Source organism: Xenopus laevis, chromosome 2S, assembly GCF_017654675.1.
Source record: "Xenopus laevis strain J_2021 chromosome 2S, Xenopus_laevis_v10.1, whole genome shotgun sequence".
Lineage (NCBI taxonomy): Eukaryota > Metazoa > Chordata > Amphibia > Anura > Pipidae > Xenopus > Xenopus laevis.
Window position 1 is genome coordinate 160,180,668 of NC_054374.1, and position 25,476 is coordinate 160,206,143.

A 25,476-nucleotide genomic window follows, 5' to 3' on the forward strand; every position below is an offset into this window, starting at 1 on the left:
TTTTAATTATATATTTTGGTTTATCTACTCCAATAACTGTTGGGTCAGAGCAGCTCACCTGAACCTTATTTCAGCAAGTGCAGAGCATTTTATTTGCCTACAGTATTATATTCAAATTTACCTGCTTAAGAGTAGTTCTTGTAAATGTCTAATCTGTGGGGGTCCACCAACAAAATCTCTGCCCTGGGCCCACTGCTACCTTAAAATAGCCCTGGAGCCAAATAGAGTGGGCACTTTTGTTTTTTTTTCCTGAGAGTTTTATTGAACCCTTTATTTTATTTTATTGAACCTTTTTTGCCCTTTGACATATTAATATAATCCATGGGTGCAGGAGGTGTAACCACTGAGATTTGGTTTTAAAACTGGTGTAATTTAAGCAACTACTACTCAATTCAACTGGGAGTCTATACAGTAAGTGTATGACAAAGTGCCTCCAACATCCTGTGGGGACAGAGTTTCAGCGGATGATACAAAGCTTGTCAACTTGGCCAAAAAGAGCAGTTGGCTTCATAAATGGACCAAAGTCAGCAGACAATATCTTCCCCAGTGTTGGCATCTTTAGTTTGGTGGCTGCTGTAATTATGTCTTCTAGAACGCAGTCCCGTAGGAGAATGCTGGTGGCAGAAGTTACAAGATGCAGGTGGGGGCACAAAGGAGACATTTCGATAGAGAAAGAGTCATAAACACTTGGAAGAGCTTTCATGCTGACGCGGCGAGGACTAATTCAGTGAAGGAACTCAAACACACACATTTCAAGGGTTAAAACAAAACCATTTAAGCATTTCACAGACTAAACGGACCAGGTGGTTCTTTTTTGTTATTAAATTCTACATATCAGCGAGATGCATTGGCTCACACGCCGCATTTAGCACAATATTCCTTTCAGTGGGAATGTGAGACAGTGTGTGACAGAAATCAAATGAAAGTCTGCTCCAGAGCTTTCCAGCTGTTTCCATATAGTGAGTGACCTAATTGTTCTATTAATTATATTGCATGTTCAATGGACAGATTATAGTACAATGATGATGCCATCCAAAGTCCGTGGAGCTCTCGAGCACTAATCATAATAATCCCTTGGAGGGCCACATCCAGTTGGTCTACTCTATCTGTATATCTGTGATCTTGTGTTATACAGGCTTGGCCTGCACTGTGTTGTTATTTAATTAAATATGAATTCATAATACTCCAATGTTAATTTTTTTTTCCCCCCAGAGGTTTATTTATTACTATTCATGACAAAGGTCACATTGCAACCATGCTCGTGGCCAGAGGAAGATATTAAGGTAAGGTTGTTTTGAGGGTCCCGTAATCAGATATTGATTGTTATACATACATATATAGCACAAGCACCAGTGCAGTCAATTAACCTTATGATAAAGGGTATATGATACTAGTCTTGGCCATAAAGCAAGACTACTGTCAGAATTCAGTGTTGCACAGGTCAAGGAACTCTGAGTAAGGCTGCAGGCTGCGTTATACAGGGAACTGAATATCTCTCATGTATTAGAAAGTATAATGTACCCCTACTGTAAATGATAAGGATATTAGAAGTCACTGAGGGGTTGTTCTGTGACCATATAAAGGCACAAGGCTGCAGACTCAGTTATACAGGGAACTGAATATCACTCATGTATTAGAAAGTATAATGTACCCCCTACTGTAAATAATGAGGATATTAGAAGTCACTGAGGGGTTGTTCTGTGACCATATAAAGGCACAAGGCTGCAGGCTGAACTATACAGGGAACTCTGAGTATCACTCATGTATTATAAGGGATAATATACCCCCTACTGTAAATGATAAGGATATTAGAAGTCACTGAGGGGTTGTTCTGTGACCATATAAAGACACAAGGCTGCAGACTGAGTTATACAGGGAACTCTGATTATCACTCATGTATTATAAGGGATAATGTACATTATAAGGATATTAGAAATCACTGGGGTGCTCTGTGACTTTGATCGATATTGCCATAGAATCATACATACTTTATGCTTAGCTGAAGAGCAAATGAATCTACACAAAGACCATATAAAGTCCCAAGGCTGCAGGCTGAGTTATACAGGGAACTCTGAGTATCACTCATGTATTATAAGGGATAATGTACCCCCTACTGTAAATGATAAGGATATTAGAAGTCACTGAGGGGTTGTTCTGTGACCATATAAAGGCACAAGGCTGCAGGCTGAGTTATACAGGGAAGTCTGAGTATCACTCATGTATTATAAGGGATAATGTACCCCCTACTGTAAATGATAAGGATATTAGAAGTCACTGAGGGGTTGTTCTGTGACCATATAAAGGCACAAGGCTGCAGGCTGAGTTATACAGGGAACTCTGAATATCTCTGATTTTGTGACAGTGTCGTAGTTTCTGTGTGTTGTATGCAGATGCGTTGGTAAGCATTCCACTGTCCATCTTAATAAATGAGGGTGGGAAGTTTTGTTTTGGTTTTGCCGCTATATTAATGGTTCCTGTGGGGCACAAAGAAGAATATAAGAGAACTAGAATCTTGCCTGTCCCTGCCTGAAGTTCATACTATGTTGATTTTTGGCTGCCATCTTCCAACTTTGGCATTTTAGGATATTTGGCTGGAGTAACTCACAGTCGTTTCTCTTTCTCTCGCAGCCGGTCATTATGCAGTGACATATATATTTGCAATGCCAAGTGGCCACTTTTGTGCTGTAGGTGCCCGTCACAAAGCTTCTCTCCCTGGGCCTTGTTGGCAGCAGACTTGTGTTTTGCAGAATGACAGATCATGTTGGGGGAGGAAAGTAATGAGATACATCTGTGTTTCTGTAGATCATTACTTTTCACTTTATTCTGCATTTGTATCTCCCCCAAGGTTTTCTGCTGTGAGTCTTCCATGAAAAGCAATCGCTTTTGTCAGAATTCCTTACATATTCGTTATACTTCAAGCCATCAAAAGCAAGGAACGATGCCGTATCTAATAATGTGATTTATAGAATGAATTTTAGCTCCTAAAGGTTTTTTAATTACCGCACTGGAATTCTGAAGAATTCTGTTTGGGTGCACCAATATTATGCAGTTTCAACACTAAATGCATCAGTTGGTAAGAGGCACCCAAATATAAACCAGGCACTCAGAATGCAAAGCTTCTAAGAATCATGGAGGTAAATTAAAGGCTACATGTCCAACTAACCTGAAGGTAGAGTCATTTGCGGAAGCGGAACCAATTTTTGAGACCCGAACCTGCAGTCCACGACCCGAACCACAACCTGCATATTTACCCACTTAGATCCGCTGCCTGACCCCAGTCCACAACTGCCTTATCCGTAACCCGCCGACCACCATTAAACAGGAAGTGCTGTTGCTGCAAACCGGAAGTGACATCATCAAAAGTGGCCGAAGACAGACAAAACCTTTGCAAAATTTTAAAAGGAGTCAAATATAGACAATATAACATAAGATAAGAAATACAGATGAGACCCACAACATGCAGACCCGCAACTGAAAATCCTTCCCTCATCCTGCAGGGTACCCACATTTTTTATGGGTAACCCACGGATACCTGACCCGCTGCAGGACTCTACCTGGGGAACCTGGCTAAGGATCTGGCTGCTTTATACCTCCACAGTCCGACCACTGCCACTCATACATTAGTTATAAATTAAAATAAGGGAATCCCTATGTTTTAGTGAATTATAGCTTTAGTGAGTAGCCCTAGGTTTATTATTATTATTATATTCTCTTAGTAAAGGGGCATACCCCCCCAGATGGTTTTGGAGATGCCTACAGTATCCTTGTTGAGTGAACTCATAGATAAAGGTTCTTCCATTTATTCACTCTAGACCAGCTATTGGCCATTGATAATACCAGGAATCCAGAAGGAGACCATATTGGTTCACTCTTAAATCATGTTTTTGATGTCCAGTCTTTATTTCATTCTATGTTTGTTGCCTTGGTCCCCAAGCCAGCCAAGTTATGGTCAATAGACCTTCAGATTTTATCTATGGCACTGAGCTTTGACTGATGTAGCTGGGAAGAAGATTCAGGACATTCTAGGAGGACTGTCTATCCCATTTCATTTGCCTGTTTGCCAAAACACCCTCTTCACTTGTGTTGCAATTCACCTGGTTGACCCTTTGGTAACAAAGGAGGAGTTTGTTGACTGCATCGTGGGTGGCTTTCCTTTAACAAGCCTGGGGCACCTTGTTTCATATGACAGCTAGCATGTATTTCAAATGTTGGTGGCTTGCTAGTGTTTGTAGTGGTATTTCACAAGAGCTCGATAGCTGCAAGGTTAACACCCTTGGAGGAGACCAATTGCTACAAACAGAAACAAATGGAGAAAGGCATTGAAACAAGACAACATGTGCACAACAAAAAACAGATGCAAGTAAAAACAAATGCTGCTTGCTGGAATGCAATAAATTCAAACTTAAAGGGATACTGTCATGGGAAAACATTTTTTTTTCTCAAAATGCATCAATCAGTTCATAGTGTTGCTCCAGCAGACTTATACACTGAAATCCAATTTTCAAAAGAGCAAATAGAATTTTTGTATGTTTAATTTTGAAATCTGACATGGGGTTAGACATATTGTCAGTTTCCCAGGTGCCCCCAGTCATGTGACTCTGATAAACTTCAGTCACTCTTTACTGCTGTACTGCAAGTTGGAGTGATAACAACCCCCCCCCCTGCAGCCTAACAACAGAACATTGGGAAGGTAACTAGTGAAGAGCTCCCTGGTACACTGAATAGTTATTATTTGAAAAACAGTTAGGGATGTACAGTATAATACAATATGTATCTTATATGACTCGTTTAGTAATACAGTTTAATGTTGTGTGGGGCATGTTTTTGAAGCCCACTATTTCAGGTATTGGATATAAGGATATTGATCAATGCCTGTATGGAAAATACATTCAAATGCACCGGACCGTCAGGCACTCATGAGCTCTGTTCTTTCTTTGGTTCTCCACAGGCAATCTGTAATAACTTACTGCCCTGGTGGTCCAGCGTTGCAGCGGGGAAGCCTGCCACGCCGCTCCTCTTCAGTATGCGCCGGTAACTATGACACGTGCGGCACGCCTCTATCACGCCAGCGCGCAATGGCGTGAAAGAAATGTATTTAAAGGGACATTTTGGATTTTTTCCACTGCCCGTTATAGGATCATTCTTTTGAGTTCCTGGTGCTTCTGATCTGTGGTTCTGTCTGTTATCTGATACCTGTCGTGACCCCTGCCTGTTTTGACGATTCTGATCTCTGAAATCCTGACCCTGCCTGGTAACCGACTCTTCTATATCCGTAACCCTTCTGATTGATCTCCTGGTTTGACCCTTGCCTGTCTGACTCCGCTTGTACTCTGTCTGCCCCGACCCGGCCTGATTTGACTACACTTTCTGCCTTCGCCTTGTACTGTGACCTTCTGCTCAAAAGACTTTTGCTTTACCGTGCTCATCTAGAACCCTTCGCTTGGCACTTCTCTTAATAAGACCTGGCGGCATCCGATTAGCCGAGGGCTCCTCCCGAGGTGAAAGGCGGCTGTTAAAGGCGGAAGCAAGAGCAGAGAACAGGGTGCCTAGCATTGGTTCTGGATTTACGGTGCCAACCGTGACACAATCGTAGTGACAGATGGAGAGCGCATTCTCGGCCTTGGCGATCTAGGAAGCTACGGCATGGGAATCCCCGCAGGAAAGCTTGCGCTATACACAGCTTGCGGCAGCGTCCACCCACAGCACTGTCTTCCCGTACTCCTTGATGTGGGAACAGACAATGAGGTATGACTTCCATTCGAGCATAGATATTCTATATACAAAGCTGAAATGTGAATGTGATTTATGGACTCTGCATGGTTTTCAAATTTCAAAAAATTCAATGTTGTTTGTACGATAAGATGAAGAAAAATTTCTCATTCACGCGTGGATTTTTCAATTGAAGGCTACTGGGGCATCTTTGGAGAAACAGATCTTTACTGCTAAAGGGCTGTGGTTGCCTTGGGCTGGTACAGAAGCACAAAACATCATGTACAATATTTCTAGTTACTTCTTTAGTTAAGCTTTAGTTGTCCTTCAAGTCATTTCAGAAAATAAAATCCATCATGGGTCATTTCTATGTAGTCCCAGTTATCTTCTTCAGAATTGACACTCAGTTCCCATAGCTGGCCATCTTTTATTTTATGGATGGCAGTAAAGTGTTCTACAGTACTACTGTTTCATGAAATCTCCCTTCACAAAACAAATCAGTTATATAATCAGTAATATGAACTGCAGCCCATGATATGATATGACTTGAAGTTTTCCTTTGAACTCACCTAAGTGCACATCGTCCTTCTCTAGTGTGTGGGGAGAGAAGCAGGTTGTATTCTTGGGATTCCTGCTCCCTTTAATCTTTACTGAATTTTAATTCTGTTTGTCAGGTGCTTAAAGCCTCTCTGAATATCAAATAACATTGACCAGTGAAAGGGGAAAAGTGTGTGTTCAGTTTAGTCCTATGCTTAGTGGGCTGCAAATTGGAGCAAAAGCCCCTTTACATTGGCCTCCCACAGCAGTTGTACATAGGAAGGGTAAAGGCATAGTTGGTATAGTTGGGTGGGAAGGTGACAGCAGGACAAAATGGGGACAGTAGCACCAAGATGGTCACAATAAACATTGCCATTCTGCATGCCTTCCAGGCAAGTGTTGTTGTTTAGGCCCTCCCTTGTATATATACTGTTTAGATAGATACTGTCATTGTCTTGTTCTACATTCTTCAACTTATCCTACTAAACCTACAGGTGGGACCTCACTGTATGTGTGACACACCCATCTCTTGTCTTAAAAACCTGCTCCTTACCTCTGGAATTCCACCGCTGAACTCCTCCTAATGGAGCACTCTCTAAATATCTTGAAGAAAAAACTCAGATTCGACCTTTTGGAGCACTAGAACATTAGTCTGGTCCTGGACAATGCCTTAAGATGGTGCACTTTTGCCCCCCCCCCAATATTTGTCTGCATGTCATCCACCCACTTAGATGGTAAGCTCTATGGGACATAAGGCATTTAAGGTGGCCATAGACATTATGATTTTTAAAAGATCTTTTCGTTACCGTAAGACCAAGCTTATCCTCAAACAATCATTTAAATGAAAGATTTTTCCATCACTAAAAAGACCATTTCAAGAGATATCGTCTGGTTGAAGCCAGGAAAACTGTGGCTAGCTGCCTGCTTGGCCCTGCAAACAATTGGACAATGGATACATTTCACTGTGAATGATGACATTTTTAAACCTGCCCAATCGATTTTCTGACCGATGTCGGATGAAAAATCGTTGGATGAAAAATCCCGATAATTTGACGGATTCGTTGCATCGCACTAACATTGGTCGTTAGGTAGAGAAAACGTCTATGGCAGGAGTGACCATAATTTACTAATGTGAGGTCTACTTTTAGTGATGTTGTCCCAATTATGATCAACATCCATAAAAGCATTGTTAGCATTATATTCCATGGAAAAATTACTTAAATACTGATTAATGGGAAAATGTACAGTATATTGATATATTTAACAAACAACTATTTTTTAAGTGACCTTAACATAATAAATGTCTGAATGAAAAGCATGAAACAGGAGGGTGATATAGACAAACTGTTTGTTGACAGTGTCTTGAGATCCACTGATCACCAGTAGTGATGGGCCAATTTATTCGCCAGGCGCGAATTCGCGGCGAATTTGCGCGATTCGCTGGCAGCGTATAAATTCGCGAAATGCCTGCGAAAATTCGCGGGCAAAAATTCGCGGGCAAAAATTCGCTGGCGTCAAAAAAAAATTTTGCCGCGCCGAAAAAAACGGACGCCGGCGTCAAAAAAAACGGACACCGGTGCTGTTTCGCAATTTTTTTGCGGTTTTGCGAATTTCACTAATCACCAGCTAAATGTCTACTGGTAGATCCCGATCTACCTTTTGGGCACCCCTGGTCTTTGGTATCCTTAAATCTCTATGTTTAGTTGGCCATACACGGGCAAATTAAAGCTTCCGATATCGGTCCTTTAGACCAGCTTATCTGCCCATGTGTGGGGGCTCCCGACTGGTCCTCCCGATCTATATCAGGCCAAAAATCGACCAGATATCGATTGGTCAAGTTTGTTTTTTTTCTGCGATCCAGGACCGCACCAGCTAGTTGATCCGGTCCTGCGACCCATCTGCACCCATTCTCAGCATTGTAATGAAATTGTTCAGCCCCAGGGCTGAACATTTGGATATTGCCCAGCCGTTAGTGGGCATATTGGGTTAAGATCCACTCGTTTAGCGACCTCGCCAAATAAATGGATCTAATAGTGTATGGCCACCTTAACTTGTCATCCCATTGTGTACTTTTATACATTCTAATATTGTACAGTGCCGCGTATTCTAATATCGCTTTATAAATGAAGTTAAACATACATAGAAACACAAGGCAGCCCCCAGTGTAGGCCGGATCTCTTAGGGCAGAGACACGCGGTTAGATCTAATCTCCCCGAATCTGACCGTGTTTTCTCTGCCCTTATTGTGTGTAATCTCTGCTACAGGAACAAGGCATTGTCCATTCTGTAAAAGCAAACACGTCCATAATATACCAGAGTTTTGTTATCAGTAGTTAATTCTAGATATTAAAACCTGAGAGAGGAAAGGCAAACCTTCAGAACTAGACAGGCAAGCTATATTTATCATAATTGTAAAATGTGCATCCTACAATCATGACGTTCTATTTGTTCAAGAAGTAACAAATTAATATTACATTATTGCAGTTATATAGCGGTTCCAGGTCACTCATTTACTGTAGATTACACCATGAAGAGGGGCCCTCAATTACATTTTGCGAGCAGAGTGTTCTCAAGCTTTGGACGTTTGGCTCGTCTGCTCTTGGAACTAGTGAAATTGCCCTTTCCATATTTTCCTCCCTGAAAATAGCAGGTACCAGATGCATTACTGAGACTAGTGCAAATTACATGTAATGATCTGCTTTTGAAAAAATTGCCTGACCTTTGGATGTAATAGCTTCTCCCCATGTAATGATGCTTTGTTTGTCTTTATTGCCAGCTTTTTCCATCCCCATAATAAAGAAAATGGCCTTAAAGGCAATCATCTTGTTTCCATGCACATAGATGAGTAATTGCCATGGTGTCACACTGCTACGATACATACGTCTCTATTTCAGTTTATCAGTTGCCGGGATCATATGTGGACTATGGGTTTGGATAGTTACCACCAGTCCCAACTTGGATAGGTAGAATTGACTGGTGGGGTGGTGATTGGGGTGATAATGACTATGGAAGTGAAACAGGCGTGTAACTGAGCCACACTCTTTAACAATTCACATTATAATTTGTTTCTAAGGGCACTAAGGCACCATTCTAAGGCTGTGAGATGGTGGAGATGATTTTTCAACATATACATTTTAATATGTGTATAAAGGTTATGTTTTAAAGGACAGGAAAGTCCAATTGATGCCAAATGTTCCCCCCCCCCCCCAAGGATTGCAGTCACGTACCTGATACCCCTGGTTGGTGTTCTGAAAACGGCACGGGTTAAGGGTAATTCCAAGAAAGTGATCCTCTTCCTCCCTTATTCCGTCTTCAAAATCCTGTGGCCAATGCATGCACAGTGGAACGAAAAAGACTTTTAACTCTACTGCACCTGCGCACCCATGCGAAGAAAGGAGGGAGGTTCATACGCTCCCAAGTACCCTGGGCTGGTGCAGTTTTCTTCTAACAGGAGCCCAGGTTGTATGGTAAGTGATTGCAATCCTTAGAGGGTGCCCTAACATTTGACACCCCCATCACTTGGACATTTCCTTCTGCTTTAAGGGAACAGAAAAACTGGGTGAATAGATAGGCTGTGCAAAATTAAAAAAAATTCTAATATAGTTAGTTAGCCAAAAATGTAATGTATAAAGGCTGGAGTGAGTGGATGTATAACATAATAGCCAGAACACTACTTCCTGCTTTTCAGCTCTCTAACTCTGAGTTAGTCAGTGACTATAAGGGGGGCCCACATGGGACATAACTGTTCAGTGAGTTTGTAATTGATCCTCAGAATTCAGCTCAGATTCAAAAGCAACAGATATGACCCATGTGCCCCCCCCCCCCAAGTCACTGATTGGTTACTGCCTGGTAAATCATCTATTTACCCAGTTTTTATTTTTACACTGAACTGTTCCTTTAAGTGTCATGAATCAAGGCCGGAACTAAGGCTAGTCAGAAGAGGCATGTGCCTAGGGTTATAAAGTGGTGACGCTACCTAAGCAATTGCCTCTGTTGCCTCTATCTCTCTCACTTTCAGATTGGGGGGCTGCCACAGTGGAAGAAAAGTTGTCGAGCAGGCGGCCGAGTTGAGAAAGAGGCTTAGTTGAAGGTTTCTGATCATGGGTGCCATGCTGGGGGCTTGCCCTGGACACTCTTCTGTGTTGGCCCGGCTCTCGCAGGAGTTCACTGTTGAGTAGTTGGCATGTTACCACTTGAACTAGTTTTGTGGCTGGAGGCAAAGCATTTCTATCATTTCTTAAATCCTATTGTTATAGTTGTTGGGAGCCTCAAACTCCTGATTATTCTAAGTATGACAAATGGAGGGAAGGAATGCAGCACGGGGTATGGGAATCGCTCACTGTTATTTCTGGCTTCCAGGGATTTCCCAGCCTTGCACAGAATTATTTCTTTTCTCCCCCCCTCCCCGTTTTTTCCTTTTAATCCTGTTACCAATTAGGTTAAGTCAGATTGCAAACATCTGATGCACAGTACAGACATGTGCTACGTCACCTCCATTGCTTAGGGAGTTCAACAAAATATTAAAATAAAAAGCCTGAACTGACATCCAAGTCATCTGGCCATAAACAGCTGCATCCTCGTCTTATTGAGCTTGTCCCCAGGGAAATACTCGATACCATTTGTTAATGCCGCAGGCCAAAAATACTCCCTGTTCTATAGCCGGACACAGGAACCTTGTGTTTATAGAAAATTCACGTGTAATTATGTTACAGTGAGATAATTACAGAGAGAGTTTAACTGTAGCCTTAATAAACATCAGTTGTCCCGTTACAGTAACCTCTGTTGCCATAGCAACCGCAGTTCATTTTTGGGTGCAGGGGAACAAATATCACATTTCATGGAAAATATCTGTCTGGCAAAAGTTTTTTGGTAGAGCCCAAAGGACATTTATTGGGTACCCATCAGTTGGTTCCTTTGGGTGAAAAACAGAAACTATCATCATCATCATTTATTATATTTTATATAACCTGCAGCCATCAGAGGGATGCTGAAAGCTTGACATTGCCAGAGGACCCCTTCACTCTGGCTTCAGTCCCCACTTTTTCTTCTTAACCTCACAATAGAATTCTTATGGCAGCCAAAGACGATAATCGGGGAATTATGTCCTACATTGATTTTTGGCGAGAGGTCTATAAAAACATGGTAATGCAGAGTATTTTGTGACCTTCTTTGAAGTTCATTATGATTCTTTTCCAATGTAATAGCACCTATGGGCAAGTTCACAGCAGGCTCTATGGTCCACAGGGCTTCCAGCCAATTTGACAGGTGTCTTTGTACATTGGAGGTACCTACAAGCAGGAGCATCTCTCCACCAGTTACTGGTTTCCTGCTGCCTTTACTGGACTCATTCTGGGGCTCTGTTTTCATTTGTTGGTTCAGATCAGACTGGACATTGGGGGCCCACCGGGCTACAAACCTCCAGAGCCCCCCATGCCCATGCGCTGTTTTTTTGTGGGTGCCAGCAGCTATGGGGAGGTGGCCACCTGACCGGTATTTCACCATCTTATCTTTTAAAATACCAGCCAAGGCCGGGGCCGGCATTGCAAATTTACCATCAATGTATTAGCCAGTAAATTTGTAATCCCTATTGTTCTGCCCCTGGCCTGCCTCAGATCTGCCCCTCTCCCCTACTCACCTAATCCAAGGCTGCAGTCCTGCCTAGCAAAACTCAGTGACGCTGCCCGAAACATCATAATCCCGCCCCTGGAACATCAAAACCCCACCCCCGGAATGACACACTCCTGCCCCCACCCTCTACATCACTAGCCGGTAGGGGCAGATCAAAAAGGTGGCAACCATAGCAGGGGTCATGAGGGCTGGGGCCCACCGGGTTTTTTCCAGGTGTCCCGCAGGGCCAGTTCGACCGTGGTTCTGTTGGATGTGTTCTCCTACTAAACCATCTTTGTATGCCTCCTATAATGATTTGGGGCAGTCAACCATCAAACCAACCATCAAAAAGGTGCACGAGAGGTTTCACTTTCTCGTATCTGATGTTCTCTGCATAGTTTGGCCGCAGGAGCTTATGAAAAATTCTCTACCAATCACCCTCCCTTTATAAGAGGTTTTTTTTTCTGCTGTATTAAAATATTTTGGCTGATTCTGCAAGCTAAGCCTTCCCCTAATGTACATATACTCCCTCTATATCTGTGCAGTGTCCAACTATTGTATCCGTGCCAGACTGGGGATGTGTGAAATGAAAAACTCTTGCCGTGTAATGGGGATTGGCAGCATTGCTTCATCTCTGCTGGTTAATTGGATCTCAGTTCTGGGATTTGTCCTATGCCTACAGAAATGGTTTTCAAGAAAGTCGTATCCAAAAGTTTATATAAATATGTTTTATTCTTCTTCCTTTATCTTGTGTTTTTGGAAACATTCTCTTATAGCATGCAGATACCCCCCCCCCAACCACACATTGAGACTTCCAGAAGTGAATGGTCACAGTGTGTCGGATCTCTGTAGGTGCCAGAAGTTGGCTTCACTCAGTTCCGGCCGCAATCTCAGCAGAAAGATTTCAGTAAGGAGACCCTAAGGAGTACAGAGTTTATCCATCCAAAACATGATAATGAGCAGAGAGAGACACACAACCTTGCAAGCCAGTAAACTGTGAGTTAGCTTGAAGCCCAGTTATCTGGGGCCCAATCCTTGCTTCCCCTCTTGATAAGACCAGCCAATGGGTTACTGGCCAGCAGTATTATTTCCTCTCTATCGCTAAATCACAGTTTACATTGCATTTGACTGGTTCTTGGCATGGAAGGAACTATGGGATTTAATGGACTGTTGCTGTGATGTTTTACTTTGGCTACAGGAACCAGAACTGTTCAAGGATGAAACTTATGGAGGCAGCAGAAGATAAAATATAGTTGCAATTGCAGGCACACTGTCCAAAGCAACATTGCTATACAAGCAGGGTGTAACAGTGGGGGCTGCAGTACTAGGTACTTTTGGACTGACTGTATATCTTTGACAAAAAGTGCAAAGGGTTCCTTAAACTGCTGACCACTGCAAGCTACAGTAGCATAGCAGTTTTGGGAACAAGTCCTCTCCTCCTCTGGGGTCCAACCTAAAAGACAGAATTAAATTAAATTGGAGGTGCATTCTAATTCTATTTTCTGCATAAAGTAGGGTAATTATAATCTTGTATGTGTGTGGTCTCTCCATTTGGTAAGATCTCGAAAAAAGTGGATCTTTGGCAACTTTGACCACTCAAGTGGCTCACAGCCTAATAATTTTGTATCCTTTCCAATCTGACATCTTGTGTATGATTGCTGGGGTACCATTAGATGCAAGTTAGATGAATAGAAGATAGTAATACACATTCACGAAAAAGCACAAACAATGAATTTTAGCTATGTAAGGTCATTTGACAAAGAAATGTAAAATCTCATATCCCATGTTGAAAAGAGAAATAACAGAAATGATAGTTCTGTCGAAAAAAAAAAAGAGACCTTGCAGGTAGGTGCACATACACTTTTTAGATACCACCTGGCCTTTGCAAGACTGAGATTCAGGGAAATTGTGCTTTAATATTGCACAATATTCCAAATATGTAGTTACCTACTGTCTTTAATTTACAGAGACAGTCATTAATTTTCACTCCCTGCCCCGGAATATTTATGTCCATGAAGCTGACCGTGCATTTCTAGATGAGGTTGAAAGGTTGGGCCAGTTTTGACCATACTGACTAGTTATATGGATATATATAGCACCATGGGGGTAGACCAGAAATTTTGACTCTGGGCCGTCAGATCACAATTGTCCAGTCCATGCTGAATATATACCTTTTCAATGGTTCTTCATGTTGGGATCACGGAGCATCAGTAGATTAGGAACAGAAGGAGCTTTACCTCCATTTCCCTCAGATTCAGTGGGCTGAAAGGTCAAATTATTTTATGGTTGGCCCATGTGTGGCCCCATGGCAAAATGTTGATGGAAATGTATTCTAAAATGCTAAAAAAAACAGTTCAGTGACCTCACAATTATTATCTTGGAAAAGATTTACTTTCAGAGCAGAAATAAAAACCACATTAAAGCAGTCATTATATTCAATAATTACAAAAAAAATCCCAAATATTCTTCAATCTCTCTCCAAAACTGTGCTGATTTTTATCAGAGATACAGAGATGTGTCTCTGGTTTGGGACTCTGGCTGGTTGGGGATCCAAATGAAACTTTTAAAATAAATGACATGAAACTGCTCTGAACTTTCCCAATATCTGAATAATTTATCAAAGATGCCAAATTTTTTTTTTCAACTTTGAAGTCATTTATCCTTCTTCCAGTGCCAATTTCAGCTTTTTTTATACATTAATTTCTGCAAGAAATGGACTTTTGGAAAAATAAATTCTGATATGCACCAAACTCCATGATGCCTTCTTCCTTATACTGAACGTTCTACATAAAGTCATCCGGTTCCAGGCTCGTATTTTACTTTGCATAACAAAGCTTTGTTTTTGTTAAGGGATAGCTTGGGAATGTTGCATTGAAGCAGAGTTGTGAGTAAAGGAAGGAACTTTTGATGTTCAAGCTTTGGATCTGAAACATCTCAGTTGGTGAATTCTCTTTTAAAGTGTATGTAAAGGCAAACAAATAAAATCACATTTTTACTTTCTATGAGGAAAAAGAAATCTATCTCCAATAAACTTTAATTAAAAAATGTCTAACGTTTTTTAAAATAAACCTGACTGTATGAAGTGAAATTCCCCCTTTGTTTTACTTGCTCTGACTGCTGTGGATAGGACAGTCCCTAAATTCTCTGCAGGGAAACAATCATACTTTCAAACAGCAGGGGGAGCCCTCCCCCCCACTTTACTTCCCAGAACTCGAGCAGCTTTGTTTGTTTCCCTGTAGAGCAGCAGGGGACCGTGTAGAGATTTGTATCCACAGGCCCAGTGCAATGTGTATATTCTGATATTTTTATGTCTTGCTGTATCAGCTTCGATGACAGATATTATTTGACTTGTGCTGTCTTGATAATTTATGACGATTGCTAAGCTTAACCTCCCAACTGAAGCCCAGACCACACTGAGCATGTTTGGTCTTGCAAAGATGTTTAACAAAGTTACAAGATGGTGACCCCCTCCGGCCAACTTTGAAAACATAAATCATTTGTTTAATTAGACTTCTGGCGCAGTAAGTTCAAGTTTAGGTCTAGTATACAAAATACAGCATTTCTAGCCTTATTCTATTTTAGACTTTAGTTCCTCTTAAAGGAGAAGGAAACCCCCTGGGCGCAAAAACCCTCCCCCCTCCCCTGTGATGCTTCCCCTCTCTCCTCCCCCCTGGCCTACCTGTCCCGCTGGGCAAATGCCCCTAACTTGTTACTTACCGCTCTGCGCAGGTCCAGTCCACAGAGTTCACAGACGCCATCTACTTCCACGCGATCTTCTTCCCGGCGTTTTTGGCGCATACGCAGTAGGAGCATTTCGCCGGTACGGATCTACTGTGCATGCGCCAAAAGTCACGAAGTGAAATCGGAAAACTTCATGACTTTTGGTGCATGCGCAGTAGATTCATACCGGCAAAATGCTTCTACTGCGCATGCGCCAAAAACGCCGGTCAAAGCAGGAAGAAGATCGCGTGGAAGAAGATGGTGTCTGTGAACTCCGTGGACAGGACCTGCGCAGAGGGGTAAGTAACAAGTTAGGGGCATTTGCCCAGCGGGACAGGTAGGCCAGGGGGGAGGATGGAGGGCGAGCAACACAGGGGAGGGTGGAGGGTTTTTGCACCCTGGGGGTTTCCTTCTCCTTTAAAGAACTCGCCCAGTGCCTATAACTGAAGTTAAGTACCTTGCTTAGTGCAAAGACTCTCATCTATTTTCATGTAATCCTCCTTAAGACGCTTGTTATATTGGGACATGGCCACCCACCGTTACAGCAGATTTTCTATTCTTTAATACCCTTCAAATTAGAAGAAAGGAGATTTCATTTTAAAGAGTAGGAAGGGATTTGTACAAGGAATAATGTGAAGCTGGGCTAGCGCTTGAACTGACATATATATTTGATGAAGCAGCGATAATAATACCCCCATAAGCATATTTGAGTGCAATTCACTGGTTCATGATGGGTGGGCTCTTGGTGCAAGTTTAAAGGAGCGTGTATGGTTACGTTGACTTTTATGAATAGTGTCCATGGATTCTCAGCTTTGCGTGTGATGCACATTGCACCTGTGAACATAATTGCACACCCTTTACTGCATAGGGTGCAAGGTGAAAAGTAGAGGCACATAGATGTAATGAAGCCCTTGCTTGATACTTGCCTTAAAGAGCTGTTACATACGGGGCTCCTTTTGTGGCCCTCACCTTCTATGCTGCACACTAATAAGTGGTTTATGGCGTAATTTGCACCCACAATGACATCAACAATACTCAAACCCAAATTGCACACAATTTGCCAATACAAAATCCAGGGTGTGCCAGACAAAAGCAAAGTGGTGGGACTATAGGGAGGGTGCACTATCCCAAACTGTTCAGTGCCAGCTACTGATGCTACAAGTTGGTGCTCTACAATCGTCCAGCTTTTTAGATTACGAATAGGGATTGGAATGAACGTGGGTCTTGTCTTTGTGGCCCAAATGTGAATCCTCCTGCATTAAATGAGCAGTGACGCTAGGTATAAACACACTTGCCTTTGCATTTTCCATTGTAGCAACTCAAGGGAAAATATATATTTCATTTCCTTGCTTTCAATCCATTAATCCCCTGGTTTCTCTGGCTGCCGATATGTGTCTGATTTCATCACTGTGTGGATTTGCAGATTGCTTCAGGGACCGGCTTATTAAATGAGCGCATAGCGAGGCCTCAATTCAACTGAAAAATCATTTCCTTGGATTTGTGATTTTCACTTTAGCAAATAATCCTATATCCCTTCATAGCTGGTAATTTGGATAAAAGTGTTTGTGCCTAATTTAACTAAAGGGAGATGGGTACAGAGCTAATTCATTCTGCTAAATAAACATATGGGGCTCTATTTAGAGCTACCTGAGGCCCAAAACCCTTTCTTAATAATTTCACTTGTATCATTTCCCCCATGGTACAATAATGTCTTATTGCCCTGGTTATACCTGCTTCCCCCTCCTCTCTCCCTTTGCATTGTGTTCTTTGTAATCAGTAGAATTACAGGCTTTGTATTATACTCGGCTAATGAATCTCTGGTTATAACTGTTTCCAGTTATGGGATGAACAGCCGGATCCAGTTTGAGGACTTTGCCAATTCCAATGCATTCCGTCTGCTGAACAAGTATCGTAGCAAGTACTGTACCTTCAATGATGATATTCAAGGTAAGCGGAAGACTTCACCCAGAAATAAGGTACATCTGCTGATCTGTATGTTTATGATAAAGTTACAATTGCACCCACAATACCCTAGGCTTATAGACTGAATGCAACCGTAATAGCTGGATGTTCTACAGGTCTCCCTGATTATTATGGGGCAACATGGGAAGGAATTTACAAGACCTTCAGTCACAGGCAGTTTATTTGGGCACAGTGTGGGCAGAAGTTCTGTTCTTTTGAAAGCAACGAGTTTGCTTTCAGCTCACAATAATCCACAAATCTAGGATTTGACAGATTGGACTGTTTTTCTGTTCCTTCTCCTTAACCTCAGAGCTCACGTCCCTGGCATGTACTGTGTCCTAGATGCCACCTGCAGGACCAAAATCTTTGCCAATCTACAGCCTTGGAAAGATCACGCTTTAATAGTTCTTATAGTGTCTAAATAATTGACCTGTGGTGCCCCAAAACAGTCAAGGTCAGGAAGTAACCCAGCAGATCTTCTCACTGGCACATGACTTAATTGAGTGAGAACATAGTCTGGAGCCTCAGCCTACACTAGGGACTCTATGAGCCGGGGAGAAGGTATAAACAACCAGTAAGGGCAGTGATTTCCAACCAATAGCTCTTGAGTAACATGTTGCTCTTCAGGCCCATGGAAGTTGCTCCCAGTGGCCTCAAAGCAGATGCTTATTTTTGAATCCCAGGCTTGGAGGCAAGTTTTGGTTTCATTTAAACCAGCTCAAAGAGAGCCTCCTGTAGGCTGCCAGTCTACATAGACCTTGAGACCTAAGACAAATGAATATTACCCTGCTACCAATTGTTTTTTAACTTTTATAGTTTTTTAAACTTTAATATTTTTAGTTTAATTTATACCTTTAATTATTTTCGTCAAATAATTATTCACTCACCAACACTTTGTATTTACGTCCTACTCATCCATCCAATGTCTATGTCTTATCTTTATACTGCTTTGTACACATAAGACATACCCAGCCCTATAGGACGGAGCTTAGATACACTCACAGTATATGGAAATAATATTTACACTGTGTACTTTTACTATCAAACACTTACATTGGCTGTGCTTAACCTACCCACTTTTTTCTATTGGTCCAAATCCTGTGTAATGTGCCCTTTTCTCATTGGATAGGGTTATGTGTGATGTAATATATTTCTATTGGTCTGTGACTTTGCTGATTGGATAAGGCTCTGTGTGATGCAATATATGTAAACTGTATTAGTTGACCCCCCCCCTTTAAAAGGATTGTATTGAGTGGAGACCAACAGCCTATGAGTAAGTGCCCATTCAGGCACAAAACGTGTTAGGCTAGTGCATGTCCTAATAAAGTCTTTTTAACTTCATAAATACCTGGGCTACTGCTTTACTAGTAAAGGGTCTCTTCCCATTTGAATTTTCCAGTCCACATAGAGGCTACCAAATACAGCCCTCGTTTGGCACCCCGGAAACTATTTTCATACTTGTGTTGCTCCACAACTCTTCTTATATTTGAATGTGGCTCATGGGTAGAAAAAAGGTTGGGGACCAATGTTCCCTCTAAGGTGTGTGCTTGTGTGTGCGCATACAAATTTTGAAGCTAGTGCTCACAACAAATTGTGGTGTCACACCAAATTTTGTGTTAAAACACAAAATTTTTGCATCAAAAAACATAGTTATTAAAATCAGTGCACACAAGTTTTTTTGAAGCACTTAGCCAAGAAGGAATAAGAGGGAACATTGTTGGGGAACCCTGTATAAGGGATATAATGAAGTGACCAGGGCATGGCAGCTTATTCTGGGGGGGGATGAGAGCTCATTCCATTGGGACGGGAGCTGATTCTGAAGCGCTTACAGTTGTACATTTGTGTGTAGGGCGGCTATGAGCACAGTCTACTAATGGCACCTCCTGGGACAGACCTGTCCGGAAAGGATTTAAACTATTCAGTCACAGTAACAAAGGATAAAATACAAACACCTGAAGAACAGATCATACTTACTATGTTACTGCAAATATGTCTCCCATCCCCTGACATCTGTGCTTCCCATTATGTGCAGGCGAGTTGACTGGTCTGGGGGGGGGGGGTGGATTCCCAGATTAACAAAACACATTTTGTGACAATGGGATTTTCCTGATATTATATGCTATCTGGGCTACACACAGTCTGGGAGGTTAGGGGTATTGTATTTATTCTAGAGAGTCACTGAAGTGGATCCATGTCAAACCTAAATTTACAGCTTTATTTCACCTCTCTGGGTCCTAAGCCAGCACTGAACTTCCTGAGGATGCTGGAAGCCGGTTGCAACTGTTGCAGCCAATTCCTGCAGCAATGTTACCTCCATTTTCATGGCCCACCACACTATATAATTCCCATAATGTTCATGAACAAACACGTCTTTTACTAAATACAGGATAGGGTGCTAAGTGCAAAAAACAGGAGCAAACTCATATTTGTTGCACATTTGCTCCCTGCCTTGCACTTTTGCACCCACTCCCGATTTCCAATTCATTGAAAGAGTGCAGCCAAACCTCAATGCTCAGTATTTTTTAAATGAACACTAATGTGGCATATTAAATGACCCCTTGAGTGTAACAAAGTCTAAAATGATTAAAGGGGAAATAAAACTCGAGAAAATTGCCATTACATATATTGAGCTATGGATTGTTATTGTGGCATTGTAATGTATTTAATTAAATGAGCACTGACGGGTGCAGGTTGTACTTACTGCCTGGACTTCACGTGCCTCCTTAGGACAGGGCTTCCTTATGCCTGCTGGAGTTGTATTCTGTGTCTAGTGCCTGATTTAGGACCTGATTCTAGACAGAGAAGTGCAGCCAGACCCAGAAAATACATTTGAACTTCTAAGTGCAGTAACATAACCAGAGGGTACTGGGCCCACCTGCAAAAAAATCCTCAGAGGGGCCCGGGCCCCAACATGTAGAGAGACCTTTCCTGTACCCGAACCCTTCCCCCCACATGCACACACTCACCCGTGTCACCTATTCATGCCTATTTGCACTTTTTTGGCAGTAGAGTGGCTATAGAGAAAGTAGACCCCACCATCTCGACCCCCTGTTACCCCCCCCCGCTCGCGCAATCGTAGGGTCTGCTTCCTTTACAGTTACATCACTTTTTTGGGGTCTAGCACTGGCATCCGAGTTTATAATAAATAACCCCTTAAATGTTAGACAGTCTAAAATGATTAAAGGGGAACTAAAGTTCAAGATGTAGGCTAGATATGCTACACCTTATAATATAGGTTTCTGTACCAGCCTAAGTTTGCTTGTTTAGTTTTTTGTTTTTCTTCCTCTGGATCAACTAGTCAGGCTGAACTTGATAGACTTGTCTTTTATCAGCCTCACATGTGCGAATTCAGTAAGATCTCATTTCTCCATCGCTGTTGATGCCGTGTAATTGAGAAGCCAACCTGATTGATGTTCACTGAGCCGGAAACACAAGTTCACCAGAGATAAATGCTGTTTAATAAAAAGTATAGAAAGTAATAACAAAAAAAAGTACGGAAAATTGAGTTTCAGAAAGGAAGAGAACATAATGTGCTGTTCGAAAACACAGTTATAACTTTAATATTCAGTGCAGATGTCCGGCACAGGAATAGATTAGGGGATCGGACACTGAATTATCCTGCATGTGAAATAAAAGCAAATGAGATTGCAGTGTACATTGAATTTATGACATTACAGTCCCACAATATCCATCCATATCTCACTGAATGCAATGCCCACCAAACCAATCAGCTGTGCGCTACAGCCCTTACTGTCCAACACTTTCATATTGAAATCCCATGATTTATGTACAGCTGTTGGCCTTATATCCAGCATAGTGGGAAACTCAGATAGAGTTATTCAAGATACAGCCAGACTTATTACATAGATGCAGCCAGACAGTATCTACAGATGTAGAGAGGCAAGTGATAGATGGATAAACCAACATAGATGGACAGGTAGATGGATATAGAACAGCTTTCTACAGCAGTTTTCAAGGATTGAACTCAATGACGTATTTTTTTATCTCAAGTACTATGTTTCTATTGACATAAAAGGATAAATAAATACAGATCGAGAAAGTCTGAAATTAAGACCAAGCAACTAGACAGAGAGTTTGGACAGGCCGACTGAAGATCACCTTAAAGTCAGTTTGTCCATATGGATCATTCAATCTTCTTGAAGTATCAGCAGATCCAGAAGTGAGAAGCAAGGGGCCTCTGGGTCTCTATTCCCTTTAATTTCCCTAGTTTTATTTGGCCAAACATATGAGTTTCCAAATCAGACAATATGTGACTGTTCAGACTGTGGGTGAAGGAGATTCTTGTTTGTTCCTAGGTTTGTTTTTGGGTCCCTGTGTAAACTTTTCAGCCTGGGGATCTATTGCTCGTGCTAACAACTCCTCACCTTTATGCTCTCACCCCATTCATTTCTAGAAAACACAAGCTGATAATTAAATTCTAACTTACTACTTCACTGTCTTTATAAACTATAAAGCAGGTTGGTGTACTTATACATGCACTTTTTCCTTTGGGATTTAGCATTTGGTCACCCTTTCCCTCTGCTTATAATAACCTTGTTATGCGCTAAGGGAGCCCAGTCTGAAGGCCAGTTAGGGGGAGATTTGGGGTGAGTGCTTATTTGTACCCTGGGTACCCCTGGAACTATAGCAGGGTGACTGTTACCCCAATGTTTCTATATATCTGTAACCTTATTATGAGCTAAGGGGGCCCAGCCTGAAGGCCAGTTAGGGGGAGATTTGGGGTGAGTGCTTATTTGTGCCCTGGGTACCCCTGGAACTATAGCAGGGTGACTGTTACCCCAATGTTTCCATATACCTGTAACCTTGTTATCAGCTAAGGGGGCCCAGTCTGAAGGTCAGTTAGGGGGAGATTTGGGGTGAGTGTTTATTTGTACCCTGGGTACCCCTGGAACTATTGCAGGGTGACACCCCAATGTTTCTATATATCTGTAACCTTGTTATGAGCTAAGGGCCCAGTCTGAAGGCCAGTTAGAGGGAGATTTGGGGTGAATGTTTATTTGTACCCTGGGTACCCCTGGAACTATAGCAGGGTGACTGTTACCCCAATGTTTTTATTTATCTGTAACCTTGTTATGAGCTAAGGGGCCCAGTCTGAAGGTCAGTTAGGGGGAGATTTGGGGTGAGTGTTTATTTGTGTCCTGGGTACCTCTGGAACTATAGCAGGGTGACTGTTACCCCAATGTTTTTCTGTATATCTGTAACCTTGTTATCAGCTAAGGGGGCCCGCCTAAAGGACAGTTAGGGTGAGATTTGGGTAAGTCACCCTGCTATAGTTCTAAGGGTACCAAGGGCTGATATAAGCACTCACCCCAAATATCACCCAAAATGCATAAGTAGACTAATAGTCCACTGCCTTACTCCTCCCTAGGGGGTGCAGCTTGAAATAAACTCTGCTCTAATAATAATTTAAAAACACTGTATTGGAGTTCTTTGTCGGTAATACATAACCTGCAGGCATATCAAAAAGCAAATTACAACATCCCTTCATGTACCATTAATTAGCTTAAACTATTATTTTGTAAAAGAGAAAGTGTGAGAGTTGTAGTGAAATGGGTCATTGGTGGAAGTATGTCACTGTTGAGGGATAAGGAATTCATACAAATGATAAAATATTGTGCCAGCAGATGTAAATCAGAATGGTCTCTTGGTGCATTGCGTGGGGGTCTGTGGTCTCGTGGTGCAATAGGTATTTATTTCTTACTTCACTCAAAGGACATTTTTTATTATTAATTATTGTATTATTAATGAAGAATAACCCAGCAGGGATTTGAGAGCGTGGTGTAGAACAGTGATATTGGCTGCCATTAAACAATTAACACTTGTTGCATGTCACTAGACCTTTATTAAAGGGCATGTAAAGGCAAAAAATAAAATCCCATTTTTACTTTCTTTAATGAAAAAGAAACCTATCTCCAATATACTTTAATTAAAAAATGTGTACTGTTTTTATAAGAAACCTGGCTGTATGCAGTGAAATTCTCCCTTCATTTACTGCTGTGGATAGGAATTGTCAGATGGTCCCTAAGTGCCCTGCAGGGAAACAATCATACTTATGAACAGCAGGGGGAGCCCCCGCCTTACTTCCCAGCCATGCAGAACTCAAGCAGCTTTGTTTGTTTCCCTGTAGAGCAGTCTGTGACTGGATTTTATTATTCCTTTACATACCCTTTACTGTTTCCAGCTAGAGGAGCCAGATATAAACAGATAAACTGGGATTCTATTTGGAGGATTATTTTGCTGCAGCCACTAAATCTGCAGCGTTGGAGAAAATTTGTATTAAACAATACAAAAACTATAAAATCCACTTTAGATTACATGACAAAACAGGACCCAGTGCAGTCTGTATATTCTGATTATTAATCAGTCTTGCTGTATCAGCTTCTGGCAGATATTATTTGACTTGTGCTGTTTTGATAATTCATGACGGTCCCTATGCAGCCCAGACCACACTGAGCATGTGCACAGTCTTGGTCTTGCAAAGATGTTTAACAAAGTTACAAGATGGTGACCAACTTTGAAAGCATTAATCGTTTGTTTAATTAGGCTTGTGGTGCAGTAAGTTCATGTTTATGTTTACTATACAAAATACAGCATTTCTAGCCTTATTCTATTTTAGCATTGACTTCCCCTTTAACATCCCTACTGAGCAGTCCTTTCAGCATCCATGTTTCATATCTCTCTGTACAAGGAAAACTTCCTCTTTGTTTCAGGGGAAATGCTTAGGGCAGATGAATGTACGGTTAGCATAATATTAGGTGTATGATGTTGGAGCCAGAGAGTCTATAGTGTCCTGTCCATTTAGCATTGACACAGAGGGGTTAAAGGAACTGGGAACAATGAACCAAACAAGTAAGCAAAGCGATGGCAGATTATCTCAAGCTCTGTGTGCCTTCTTGGAAGAAAAACAAGACTTTTCATACATACAATGATGTGTTTTTTTCTTATGAAAACAGTTCCCTATATAATGGTCCCCACGCTCTACACCACTCTGCTTGCTCAGTGTTAATACAAGCCTAACTTGGCTTCTGTACATTATATATTTATCCTTCGCTGATGCATGAAATTATGGTTGAGCCATTTAAAGCCAGTGGGCTCAATAAAGTTAATAGATTTAGGGCCCTATGGCTGAGCATTGTTCTGTAGGAGACATACAGCAGAAACGTGGACTTCAAATGGCCATAGAAAATATGCTTTATCATTGGGCCTTAAAGCATTATTGTATGAGGCCAGAAGCCTCCATTAATATTGGTGGGAAATTCCTAAAAGTACAACAGTAACAGGTCATTTCAAAACAATCCGGCTCTTGGCCCAGGTTGTTGGATAATGGGGCAAATCTACTTGCCAAGTTTGTGCTTAACAAGGACAAAGCAAATGTACAGATGGGCTGCCTCATGGGCTGGTTCATTCTGTACATTGAATCCACACATCCATTCCAGATGTTCATATTCTACGTTCTGATGATGTTCTGATTATGTCTGATGATTACCAATCATGCTGGAGATTATCTGGGGACGTGTGGGAAGGAATCCCTCCTAGCAATGAATTCCTAGGAGGCCTTCCTGTTTGTCTGTATGTTATGTATAGTTGGAGAGTGAACTCATGAACTTTGGCCTTCAGGATCTTAGTGGCAATGAGGGCTTTTCCTCTATATACGGTAGAAGACCAATAGCTGGCTTAACTATATCTTAGCATTCTATATTTTGGGTTCCTCAGCCTATAGAAAGGCAAAAAAAGCAGTTTTGAAAAGTAGGGGAGCTCTAAATAACTTTTAGTGGGAACAGCCCAACCTTCAAGAAGACATATCCTTGCTATTGCGGTTAGGAAGAAACATTATGTAGGGAAGAGGAACCAATATTGATTGATTAGTCATTTATTTTGGAACCCATAATAGAGAGTGATAATTTGTGTTAGCCACCTCTCT

At 41.7% G+C, this 25,476-nt stretch overlaps 1 pseudogene; it reads left to right on the forward strand.

Annotated features, from left to right (window-relative positions):
- Positions 1–17,936, forward strand: part of LOC108709034 — a 39,098-nt pseudogene extending 21,162 nt beyond the window's left edge.
- Positions 17,937–25,476: the final 7,540 nt, after the last annotated feature.